Genomic DNA, 13,106 nt, shown 5'->3' with positions numbered 1-13,106 from the left:
AGAAACATTTACAGCCTTAGCTAATCACATTACATTTGCTTAATTAATGGGAAGAGCCTATGCTCTCAAGCTGACAGGCTTTGATAGATGAATACAGCTGCCCTGGCTTTCAGCAGCATGTGTGACCGCTTAATGGGAAGAGGGTGGGGGGCAGCAGGGGGGGGCAAAGCAATGAAATAAATGTTCTGAGTGTGTATTATTTGTGCTTACTCTGCACCTGAGATGGAGAGGCAGCTCAAATCCCTGTTTGGGTTTGCTGTACCTGAGACCCACCATCCCTGCCTGAGGAGGCAGCCTATTCCCTGGCACAGCCCAGAGCCATCAGCATGTCCTGGGTTACCAGTCCCTGAGGGTGCTGAATTGGGTCCCACCCAATTCACATTGTTTTTGGCAGCTTGGGACAATGTCACTGTGAGAAAGAGATTTCTAGAAATGAGAGCTAGAGGATGGGAAGAACATTGGTGGTTTCCTAAGCAGAGAAAGAGAAACCTGCTCTAGATGGCACAGGAAATCACCTGCATTTTTCAGAGCTTCTCCTGTACTTAAATCAGAAAACCAGCCTTGTCTCCTGAATTATCTACTCCACTCCTGTCCAAATGACTCTTCATGTGCTTGCATCGCTGTACACGAGTCTGAAACACATGATATAAGCAGCTGCCAGGCCAACTGCTCAGATGATAATTAAGCCAGTTGTACACACTTTTGTACATCATACCCCATCACATCCGACTCTTACTCACCCTGTTGCCAACTGCTTCTTGTCTATTTTCTCCAGGAAACAGACTTTATCAGTGTAATTTGCAGGAAACCCTCCCAATTCCAGCTGGAAAGTCACACTCTCTCACACCCTTCCACTACTTTCTTCAGGACTCTTAAGTTGCTCAGCAGGACCAATTAGGAATTCAAACCAGGTAGAAAGTGAATATAGAGTAGTGATAAGAGTCAGTGGCATGATTGATGATGCTTATACACATGCTTCTGGCTTGAAAAGCAGTGTCTGGGTTGATTCCAGGAGTTGGGTCTAATTTCAAAAGGATTTTCTGACAGAAAAAAAAAAAAAAAAAAAAAAAAAAAAAAAAAAAAAAAAAAAAAAAAAAGAGGTTTAGCAGCACATGCTACAGAAAGCAACTTCCACAGATTATTCCATCCCTAAAATATCAACCAATTACTAAGAGTAAAGCATGAGAGAACTAACAGGAGCTTTTGCTCATACTGATCCTCCTGCACGTTTACTGAAATAGGGCTGAGACTGTTTTTTCCTGTGGATTTCCCAACATTCAGATCTGAAGTGGTCTAAGGTTTTAAAGTTGCTTTGTTACATATGCTAGGAATAAAGGCTTAAAATTTTGAAAAATTGAATAGCTATTAAGCACAGTAAAAAAGCAAGCACTGAATTTCCCACTGTGTTGAAATGAATCTTTGCAATTTTTGGAGACAACAAGAGATTTTTGTACATCACCCTCTGATTTTTACTGACATTTGCTTGCAATGCCTGTGGGTCTGTGTTTGTGCACAGCTTCGATATAGTTAAACCAAAAACCCCCATTCCCTGCCTGTCCTTCCTCATCAGTCAATGGCTCTTCAGTACTGTGCTGGCACATCCCCTTCTGCCAGCCATGGCAGGAAGGGAACAGAAATCCTATGGAAAGATGTTGACCCAGATTTACCCTGGAAGCTGCCAAGCCCAGGAGCAACAGAAAATGAATGCAGGACGAGTGTTGAGGAAGTGTGTGGACCTGCCAGCTCCACAGTGACACAGGCAGTGAGCTAGTGGATGTCTGGATATCTGCCAGGAGGGCTGCTGGGCATCCAGAAATCCTGGGAAATGCAGAGGGACACTGTGTCCCGTGTGCAGCAAGCCCCATGCATTGGGATGCATCAGCCACCTTCTACATGTGCAGAGGTTGTCCAGAGCAATCTGGTTTGGGATGGTTTAAAACATCCTTCTGGCCCAAAGGACTGGTTAAGGTTGTACAGGCTGTGCAGGACTGGGAGAGCCCCAGAGGGCCAGTGCACAGGCACTGGAAAAGTGGTTAAAGAGGGACAAGAGAACTGGAGGTCTCCATTAGTACTTGCTGTGATGTGTATTTGCACAGCCCAAGCTGAGGCATTTAAATGAGGTGTCTGATTTTGGACTGTGGTCTCCAGAGCATTCCTCGGAGGATGGTAGATTTCCCTGCAGCATGATCTGCAGCAGAGCCTGTGTTAATGGGAGAGGAGCCCATCTCACCCAGCAACTGCAGAGGGAGCCATGGTAGTTTGGACTCTTCCTTGCACATCTCAACCAAATGCAGAGTTAAATGCTGTGACCAGCATGTCTGTCCAAGAGGGAAAAGCCATAGTGTTTATGTGTCTAAGCAGATATCTGGATGGGACAGGACATCCTTTGTCCCAGATGTAAAACCTGTAATCCTCACTGGACTGTATCCTCATGGTCCAACAAGAACCACTGTCCTCCGGGTCACATCAGCAGGGCTGCTGCTCCTGGCCTTGTTCTAGCTCTTGACAGAAGTGTAAAACATAGTTTTCATATAGGCAGGTGTCTGAATCATCCTGGGATCTGACTGGTGCTTATTACCCTCAGTCTGTGTGTGGTACAGCTGGCCCATGGCTCAGAGGTGGGAGTTTCATCCTGCTTGAGAAATGTTAACCCTAGTAACATTATCTCTAACGTTTAATGTTAAACCTCTCTAACGTTTTTTTGCTCCTTTGGTGACCTCTACTTCTTTGCCTTTAAAATGGGAGTGTCCTTAGCATCAGTAGAGCTCCTCAAGTAGGTTTAGAGTTTTCAGGGTGCTGCCTGTTCTTTTATTTTGTAATCACTGAGCCACAGTCAGATGGGTAATCACCAATGCTTCATTTCAGGCATTGTTGCATGTGGCAATTCATTAAAAAGCTCCAGGGAACAAGAATGAGGTTTTTATTTTAAAAGCTCTACTCTCTGGGACATACACAATGTTCTCTCCCAACCCAGATTTGTCACAGCCGGCTGCTATGAAGTGCCATTCTCTGCTGTAAGCCATCTTCAGTGTATTGTCATTATAATTCACTACAGATTTTTTTCTTCAAGTGACACTCAAGGAGGATTGGAGGATGACAGCACATGGCAGAGTAAATATAGTTAGGGAAACATAGGAAGAGCCGACTTTTCCCAGAGAGCTTGTGGCTGTCAGGGAGGAGTTTCTTTTTTGTGTCTGAAATGGGATTAAGCCAAAAGGCTCATGGGTTTACTGCCATCCGTGCTCTGGTTCTTTGTAAAATCAAGTTAAACTGTCAATTTTCAATGCACTAAATTAAAATCTGAATTCACGTTTTGCAGGGTTTGGGCATCAGAGCAAATCCCTGGCAGAGCCTGGTGTGCACAAAGGCGTTTGAGCTGCCCTGGGCTTTCTGGTGTGGTCATCAATGACCACTCTGGCCTTTTCCAGGCTGCTGCATCGTATGAACAGGGAGCTCTCCAAATTTGGTTTTGGGGTTTAAACAATCTCTCTCTGCCACTTACATTTCAGGCAAGAAGCATTAAGTTCCTCTGTGTAATTACTGCCTGTACTCCATGTGAAAGGCCCCTCTAACTCATCCAGCTGACTGAATTCAGAAAAAGCCCCTGCTCTGGTGCCACCTTACAGGAGCAGCAGGACTGCAGTTTAGATACTACATTCAAAAGGCTTCAGCAAATAAAAAGCACTAAATACCAGTAAGTCTTAAATGAAGAATCAGCGGCAAAACTACAACAGACTACTCCAAAGTACTCCAGAAATGTGATGCAATGAAGAAAGGCTCTTATACCCACCATGATGGATAATATGGATAGAAGATGGAAGGGTAACAGCTGGAGGAGTAAAAGAAACAGCTAAGAGAAAGGCAGATAAGGAGAAGGAAAGTATGAAAGGAAAATTATCTGAGTGCTGATTTGTGGAGGCACTTCTCTGCTTGAAAGTACCCTGCTCCAGCAATGCCAAGCATTTTTTGTGTAATGCATGCATTGGTGAGCGCTCTGGATTATGTTGTAATGGCCTGCCCTAAGTCTCTTAAATGTAACTGAGTGTATATTTAACTATAAAGGTTTTATGAGGGTAGCAGGTTGGGTGGACTACAGCCCCTCTGCAAATCAAGCTTCTTACTGTACTCAGCAGATACTACTTGTCCTGACATTGCTGTGGTCTTAAGGATTAAATACATCTCTATTCAGTTTTGGATGGCACAAATGCAGAAATCTCTTATTGTAGGCTGCCTCTGCATGTCACTGTCATATGCCTGTGGTCTGGTATTGCTGACCCACTGAAGACAGGCTCCTTGAGTGAGCAGGCCACTGTGCAAAGCAAACAGAACAGTGATTCTCAAAGCACAATAGCAAGATTAATAGTACAGGCAAATAATAATAGTAAAACCCCCTTCTGTTTAAAAAAACTCACACCCATAAATAGGCAAGTGATAAATTTATCTGCATAAGTGTCTTTTTGCTTTTCAGGAAGATGTTACCAGCTGAAGACAGAAATAAATCTTGTAACAGAATTAATATTTTATGGAGAGGTCATTTCTTAATTGAAATTGTCCAGAAAGAAGAATGGCTGTGAGTTAAGGTGTAATTGCAGGGCCAAATGCCTTTTGTATGAGTAAAGAAGCTGGTCTCAGCTTTTCTGTCAAAATGATTACTGACTTGGAAATTATTGGAGAAGTTGGCATTTTTTGTGGAGTGTGTCTCCTTTTACAGAAGCATTCTCCATTTCTGTTGCTAGAAGCTTAAACCAGTGCAAGGTCTCAGACACTTCTTTCCTTTATGATGTCTAACTGAATCATATCTGATTTATATTTTGTCTTGCTTGTTGAAAAGTCAATATTTTTTCTGCATTTCTCTCCATTGCTTTTGCCTGTCCACTGCTTATGAAGGGAGAAGCTGAGAAATAAAGCAGCTACAGAATAGAGCATCCCAGTACCTCTGAATGGACAATGTGCTTTAGCAGTGACTGAGAGCTCCTTTGAAACCAACAATAAAAGCATCTTTTCTGTCGAGGAGTACAAGGCTCACAGGGGCAAGAGACTTTAATGACACCATTATCTTTCAGGCAATTAGGACTAGCTGGCACAGTCCAGCACTGGTACAGGCACTGTTTTGATTGCACTGCAATGGCTCAGTGAAATGTAGACTGCTGAGACTTAGCAACACCATAAATCGCTTTTAATCTCAAACCACCATGGATCAAAATGTACTAACACAGGCATAATCAGAATTTACTGGCATATTTTCTCTTTTAAAAACATATGTCTGGGAACAGAGGCCTCCCCTCCTTCTGTCAGCTCCCCAGCACATGGGCTGTGTGATGCTGATCCTGGCGCTTCTCTCCCGACACGCTCACTGCAGGGACGGGTCTGAGCCTGCCAGCTGTGGGCATGTTTGTTGTCCGTCGTGGATTATATTTTAATGACATACCCTAAGCCTCTTAAACTTGAACAAATGTGCATTTAACTGTCTGTGCATTTGTGCCAGTTTATAAGGTAGAGGGTGAGCCAGCTTATCCCCCAGCTTCTCTGTGAGGGCACTGTCCAAGAATTTCAATGGAGCTTTCAAAAGCCTCCCGTTATGCAAGGTGCCTTAATGGAGAGTCCTCCTGCCTCTGAAAGTTCCCTCTTGTTGCTAGACACAATGAAAGGCAAGCCATAATCTCTGTGGAGAGTGCCCAGATTTTTTCCTGTCGCAGTGTGTAGCTGGGATGCAAAGCACAGCTTGCTCTGCTCCCCTGCCACAACCAGGGGGATTCATTTCATTAGTTTGGAAAGCTATTTTAGAGGGAAAGGAGGTTATGTAGGTCATCAATTCATTCCTGCTGCCTTGAAAAAAGAATTCATTATGAAATTTCACTTTAATTAATGCAATGCACCAGATTGTAATAGTATTTCATCAGGACATCTGGTAAAAGCACATTAGCTACAGTTTAATGTTAAAACATAATTGAACAGAACTCCTGTTGGAGCTTGGCTTTTGCAATATGTTTTACTTCTGCTTTTCCTGCAAGCTGCCAAATAAAGGAATTGTGGGACTCCCTCATCAGAAGGTGATGGATCCTGACCCAAAGCCTCTTTGACAAAACAGAAAGGCTCCAGTTAACATTCACAGGCTCTGAAGTGGGTCCCTGAGGAATAGACCCCAGGGTATCAATCCTGTATTTACATACCAGGTACTACTGGTACCTCCACTGATCTATAATCCTGAATATAATGTAACAGTCTTGGTGTTTTGTTCCACTTCTGTTTGAAAGGCCATGATCAAATGATTTTTATAAACCATTTTCTATTGGCTTAACTTAGAACCTTTTCCTGTTCTAATTATATGTCTGCATAATTGTTTGTTTTAATACTTATTTGATTATCTGCTCAAATTAGTGTCAGTGCAGCAGCTTTCCAAATGCCGTATTTAATATTCACATCCAAATGGGATTTCTTTCTGCCTTTTGTTTTACAGTGATCTGGACTATAAATGTGAACTCTCAAAAGATTTTAGTTATTTAGTAAGTACTTGGTCATGATTATTTAAATCTAACTAACAGGCTAAAGAGTCTTTGGAAGATTAATATATTTAGAAAAAGTTTGTGAACTGTTTGAAATCTGTTTGATTGGAGGCTGCTGTCTCCACTTCTCCTTTTCTTTTTTTGGGTAAGTGTTTGAATAGCCAATAACAGTAATAAAAAACATCCACCACAAGCGCAAGTGCATGTTGTAGTTTCCCTTTTACACTCTCCCCCTTCAGCATTTTTTTACCATTGTTTCTGGGACAGTTTTACTCCCAGGCCTCACTGAGAAGAGACACAAAGGTTAAGATGTTAGAGAAGCTTTGTCTGCTGTTTAGTTGCTCTTTGGATTATTATCTGCACCAATAGACAAGAGAGGGGGGCAGGACTGATCTGGAGAAGCATGGTGTGCCCTTACTGAAAACCCCAGTGCATTCCCAGTGGTGCTGAGCAGTCCTGCTGCCAGCACCTGCCCTGCACACACACAGAGGGGTCCTGGCTGTGGACTTCCCTGCTCATGCCAGATGCCACCCACCCCTGTGTGTTTGCTGTTGGACATTTTTGCAAGGGGCACGCAACTGACAGAGACTAGGCTGGGACAAGGCCAGTCCACATGGCAGGTAAGGTCATCTGTCATCACAGATGCTCTCCTGGGCTTTAATCTATATATAAACCATCTAATTCTGATACCACCTGAAAACACAGACAAAATGTTCCTGCTCTCAGCTGGTCAATTCAGATAATCCATTGTAAACAGTCGAATTGTCCCAAAGAGATGCTAAGCCACAAGCCCAGGCCCACAATCAAATTCAAGGCACTTACCTCTCTCCAGGGAGCAGCAGCAGCTCTGTCCCACCTTTACAGAGCCTGTGGTAAAAGGCTGTTGCAGACAGTAGGCAGCTGGGCAGTAACAAAATGTTGTGCTGTGGCTAGACAGTCCTCCCAGTCATTTTTCAGTGCTGAGTCCCATACTGGTCACAGTAAGAGGAAATCCAACTTAAACTGTTGGTAGACCTGACTAAGCCTGCAGCTTGTCATTAGTTGGCAATAAAACATAAACAAATGGGCAGCAGCATGGAGCATTGGTCAGGCTGGTGCTAACTCCTGTCTCAAGAAGCAGAGGCAGTTTTTTCTACACAGGCATCAGTACCATTATTTACATGGCCAGGTCTGGTGGCCCTCTGGATGCTGGGAGGAACAGACACTGGCATTAGGTAGTGCCATTTCTTTGTTGTTGTCTTAGGACAACATTGCCAAAGGACCTGTCATTTTAAAATTAAGCACTAGCCCCCAACCCTTGGAAACCTAAACCAGCAACTCATCTGTGGGTTCACACGGCTTCCACGTGCTGCTCACAGGTTTGATTTCCTCAGTCAGTCCATCCCTGATCAGTCACTGGTATTGAGGACTCCATGGGACAAGCAGGAGTCAAGCTTTTGTTTTCTAAATAAGTCCAAAGGCATTTAACAAAGGGTAATTTTTTTTCCCTAAATAAATTAGAACTTGTGACCTTTTCCATTTTTATTTTATCTGTATGATGTGATAAGATGAATCCTAAATTAGGAAGGAGATAGATTGCTTAGGGGGAAAAATCAATTGAAAATCCTGAGAAAATGCCACTTATGGAAGCAGCCTATATCTAGTGGGTATTTACAGACATTATCAGGGAATGAAGCTCTCAAGAGAGCTGGCCTTAGACCTCTTCATTTTGCATTTTAAATTTATTTTCAGCTAAGTCTATATTAATTATAGTTTCACAGCTTGAAGCAAACTGGCCACAAGTCCCAGCAGTGTTTGATATTTGGGCATCTCACCAGCCCCTGTTCTTTGTCTACATTTCAGATGTCTGGGCTCTTGTTTCTTCAGCCCATGGAACAGGATCTACCACTTCTAAATGTCCTGACTGTGAGAGGTTGGATTGTTTCTTGAATGCTTTAAGACCCTGAAGTGAAAAATCATTAGTTCTCAACTTCTTTCATTAAGTTCTAGTTCTCTATTCTTTATTCTTTTATGGTAGCACATGAATTTTCCCAAAACAATTTTTATGTGCTGAAGTAAAACCAACAAAAACCTAGCAGAGTGCCTCCTCTGCCTTTAAGTGTTGTATGCTGATGGTGTGACTGCTTTGCTTTCCCCATCTCCTGCTGAACCTCCTCTTCCCCACCTTCTGCCAAAGGCTGCCCAGACACCACCATCACCACATTAACCCTGCAGCCCAAAGGGTGTTGGGGGAGACAAAGAGACTTCACCAAAGCAAGCAAAAAACACATGGGAATGAAACTTTGTGACCAGCTCTGTGGGAAACTCAATACCAGAAACCAGCACAAGCTCTTATGAAAATTTGGAGGCTGGGACGAGACAAGGCAAGGCAGGAAGCTCCCAGGGGAGGGCGAGTAGCACCCTGTCCCCAGCTCACACCATTGTGCTTTGTTGGACCTCAACAACTGTGTGAGCAAAGCCCGGAGCATCAGCCTTAACTTCGCATTTCCTGCTTTCTGTCGGCTCCATCCCAGGGACTGTTGTTTGAAACACAGCTCTTATTATGGAGCTTGCAGAAAGAACTCCCTGCTTTATGGGGACATGGGCTATTGAGTTGCAAAGAGGCATGCTCAGTCTGGGTCTGGGCTGGTTGGGCTTGACTGCTGCAGTGAGAGGAGCTGCTGTCACAGGAGCCACATGACAACCACTGTGTGTGTGGCAGCCCAAGGAGCAGCTCGTGACTTGTTCAGCTGGGCTGACTCCTCAGCAGAGATTGTCTTAATCATGAGCTGTACGATGTCTCTTGCCCAGATTTGCAGAGGATTTCGCTTTATAGAACAGGGTCCTGATTCACAGAGCTCCTTCCTTCACCTCTTACTTCTGCTCTCTTACTGACCAAATCCAGGATGTTGCCTGAGTCCTCCTGGCTCCTGGATCTGACCACATGCCCAGTCTGAGCTCTCAGACAATGTTGTACATGTCCTGGTCTGCATGAGAGAGACCTGGGAGGAGGGATGGAAACCAGAGAAATAGTAATGATTGTGTGCTGTGTTTGACTTGGCACAATGTTGCTGGTCCCCCAGATTTGGCAACGGAACCATGAATTCAAAAGAATTTAAAAAGCTGTCCCAGAACTGCAAGGATTAGGGGATTTTGGCTGCCTCTACTCCACACTCAGCACTGCTGAACACCCCTTTCCTGTCATTAGCAGTAACCTCTGCACCCACCCAGCTGGCAGGTCTCACCTGCTGGGTGTGAGCCTTCCTTCCCTGGCCCCTCCCTTTGCACAGCAGTGACACAGTGCCAGCACATTTCTCCTGACTTGGAAAGTCTTGACCTGCCTGACCTACTGGCCACTCATGAGTGACTTCTTGGAGCTGGAGAGAAGCAGCAGGGGTTTGGCACAGTGGTGGGAAACCCCCTCAGACCAGAGCCTACCTCTGTGCTGTAACTCCTCGTGCTTCCCCATCATGGGATCCAGCACATGCACTCATCTCTCTCCCTGTTCTCTTCTGCTGCAAGCTAGTCCTGTGTCATCCCAGAAACCATCTGTGAGATCATCTATGAAATATTTATTTTGCTTGCATGCAAGAGAAAAGGAAGCAAAAGGCCTGAATAATATTGATGGAATCCCTGATAGCCAAATATTGAATTATCTACAGCCTAATTGTGCAGCTGATACTCATGAGATTGCCTAGGCTGCAAAAGGCAATTAATACATTTCACAAAATCGGTGACTTCTACTTTAGACTTTGTCTAGATGCATCAGTGAGTCCCTAAAACACAGGTGACATCACTTCGGAGAAGAACTAGGGTATCCACAGATACTTGAAATATCCACTGACTTTCCTTGGAGCACTGCCGTGAAATAGAAAAAGGTTCTCAAAGCACCCCAAGGTACACATCTGCAGCCATTCCAGCTGCTCAGGTAAATCCTTGCCTGCCTGGTGGCTGCTGTTCCAGAAGGGTCCAAGAAGGGTCCAGATTTCCCATAGGTCTCACAATACAGCTGAAACTTCCAGGTAAATGCCCTGTATACCCAGGCATCTTCAGATGGCATTAAATACATAAATGCAAGACACTCAGTTTAGCCTGTGACACTGGAGACCTCACAGCACAGGGAGCAGTGACCAAGATCGGCAACACTTTCCATGCCACAGCATCCTTCCTCTCCTTTTCACTGTCCTGTTTGCTGTGCACTCTAATGCAGTCCTTAAAAAATGCACTAAAGCTCCTCCTTCCTGCCCAGCCTACAGCAGATAAAATAGGTTGGCCACTGAACCCAGTTCACAGAAAGCAGATTTCCAAACACAGAGCTCTTCTGTCCATTCCAAGGTGCACAGGTTGGTGTGGCAGTTGTCACAGGGCCTTGGCTATTTCCCTAATGCCAAACTTCTCTCAAGCCCTCTCTCTCTCTCATTAATAAATATCTGAACTCTGACATCTGGAATAGACCATAAGTTGCATCTCTGAAAGTGTCTTCTGTATTCCCCTTTATATTCTACTCTTAGCAGAGCTTTGAGGGAGACCACCTCCTTCCCAAGCACTTCAGCAGCATTTAGGGACCATCCCTTAAAATCACTGGAGCTGAATAAGGCTCTGGACAATCCATTTTGGCCTGAGGATGGTAACAAGCTAAAACAAAAAATCTGAACCAGTGTTACAATGCTGTCCTCTCTGTGCCCAATAATGCTCATTTCCTCTCCAGACGGGACACACCATCTATGTCTAAACCCCTCAGCCTGTCCTAATTTGCAAATTCTAGTACAGCTGTAGGTTAAAAGAGCCAGCCAAAATTAATTATTGCAGATTAAGGATCCGAGCAACATACGACAATGGCCTCTTGTTAAACTGAAACATCTGATCCAAACCAAGCAATTTCAGCCCCTTGCTAAATACTTGCTTCTCTTGTTCACCATCTCTAGTGTTTTGCTGCTGAGCTCCATCATCTGAACGTGGTTTATTTAAATGTACCCAGGCTACCACAGAGCAGCTTTACCAGTGACAGCACTGGCCTTAGCTGAGGCAGCCAAAACAGGTTTGTAGGTGGCCACCATGTGCAGGCCTCCTCAGGTGTGGGGTGGCATTGTTTGGTTTTGCTGTTATCAGGCTTTTGTGCCATTTAGAGCTGGCAGGCAGAGAGGGGCAATTAAACTCTGCTCATGCCAAAGGAACGTGCATTTATTTCAACCAGGCACTTTTCCTTTTCTTCCTTCTCAGCCCTGTTTTGAGAGATGTGAGGTTGACAGACAAACAGGTGACTTGGCTGGTACAGTAAATGTCATGAACCTCAGAAATTCATAAGAAAACTAAACCAGTGGCTGCAGGACCGGAGAGGGGAAACAGCAACATGATTTACCTGAAAGCAGTGGTACTGCTGCTATGGGATCCCAGGTTGGGGAGGTGATGACACCTTTGCAAAGCCAAAACTTAGGTGGCTTAATACTTTTTGTTTGTTGTTCTATAAATATTATTCATGTCTAAAATAGAAAAATGAGGTTATTTGGTTATTAAATACCAATAAATCTGTAAGGTTTTACCCCTCTTTTTATTTTGTTTGAAATTGTGTGTTGAAAGCAAGGTCACCTCTATGTCCAACTCTACCTTGCCAATTCCTGTTTAACAGAAGAGGAACCAGATTGCTCTGAGACAAGAAAATGCTGATTTACCCAGGGGCTGAAGATGATGTTAGGTCACTTACACCATGCTCTCTTTGGAAGTGAGCCCCACATGTGCCCTTACAGGATCCTTCTCTAGACTGCCCCGACCCCAGCAGAAATGTCCCTATCCACTGGATGCTCCATTGAAAAATACAAGCTGCCCACAGCACAGTTGTTGCTCTCTGCAGTGTTGTCACCAACTGGTGTCTTCTACCCAGGTCTGTAGATGCTGTGCCTGGCATGGAAGGTGCTCTCCATTTCCCAACAGCCCTGAATATGACAGGGTGGCTTAGGTGGCAGAAGGCTTTGTATACCTTGCTGTTTTCAGCACCCTAGGATTGTCAGAGACACAATCCTTGCTGGAAAACACTCCTTGCTATAAACAAGCTGATGATCGTAGAAGAAAACAGCCATGTTTTCCCCACTGGCCCCTACTCCATATTCTGTTGCTAATCTGCTCCTTTTCCCTCCTCCTCCCCTCCATTATTCTGCAATAGCTGTTAGTTGCTAAAGGAACTGAAGAAACAATTAAGAAGCTTTAGAAAAAGCAGATAATTTCTCACATGCAGTGCTGAGTACGCAGCAGATGTGACTCAAGAGACACACATGCTGTTTTCAGGCAAGCATTCCCAAGGGTTTAGATAAAAATAATAAGGATGAGGTGTTTCAGTAGGAATCAAGTTATTTTTAAGTGGAAGGGCTCTAGGGGGTATTAAAAGAGCTCCCTGAAAATGCCATCATCTTCTTGTGTGTGGGATCCCATAGCATTAGTAGTGTATAATTAAAACTATTAAGCCAGCAGTCAGGCTAGACAGGGATTCTGGTAGGGAAGTGGTTACAGGGGTGATGGTGAAATGGGGTGGTTGCAAAGATCAGATAATTTCTGATTTACTAGAGGTTTTCAAAGCAGAACAAATGAAATGCCTACAGGGAGATCTTCCTCCAGAAGGCAGAGGCAAGTTTC

This window comes from Zosterops lateralis, assembly GCF_965231275.1.
Source record: "Zosterops lateralis genome assembly, chromosome: 7".
NCBI lineage: Eukaryota > Metazoa > Chordata > Aves > Passeriformes > Zosteropidae > Zosterops > Zosterops lateralis.
This window is presented reverse-complemented; position numbering follows the sequence as displayed.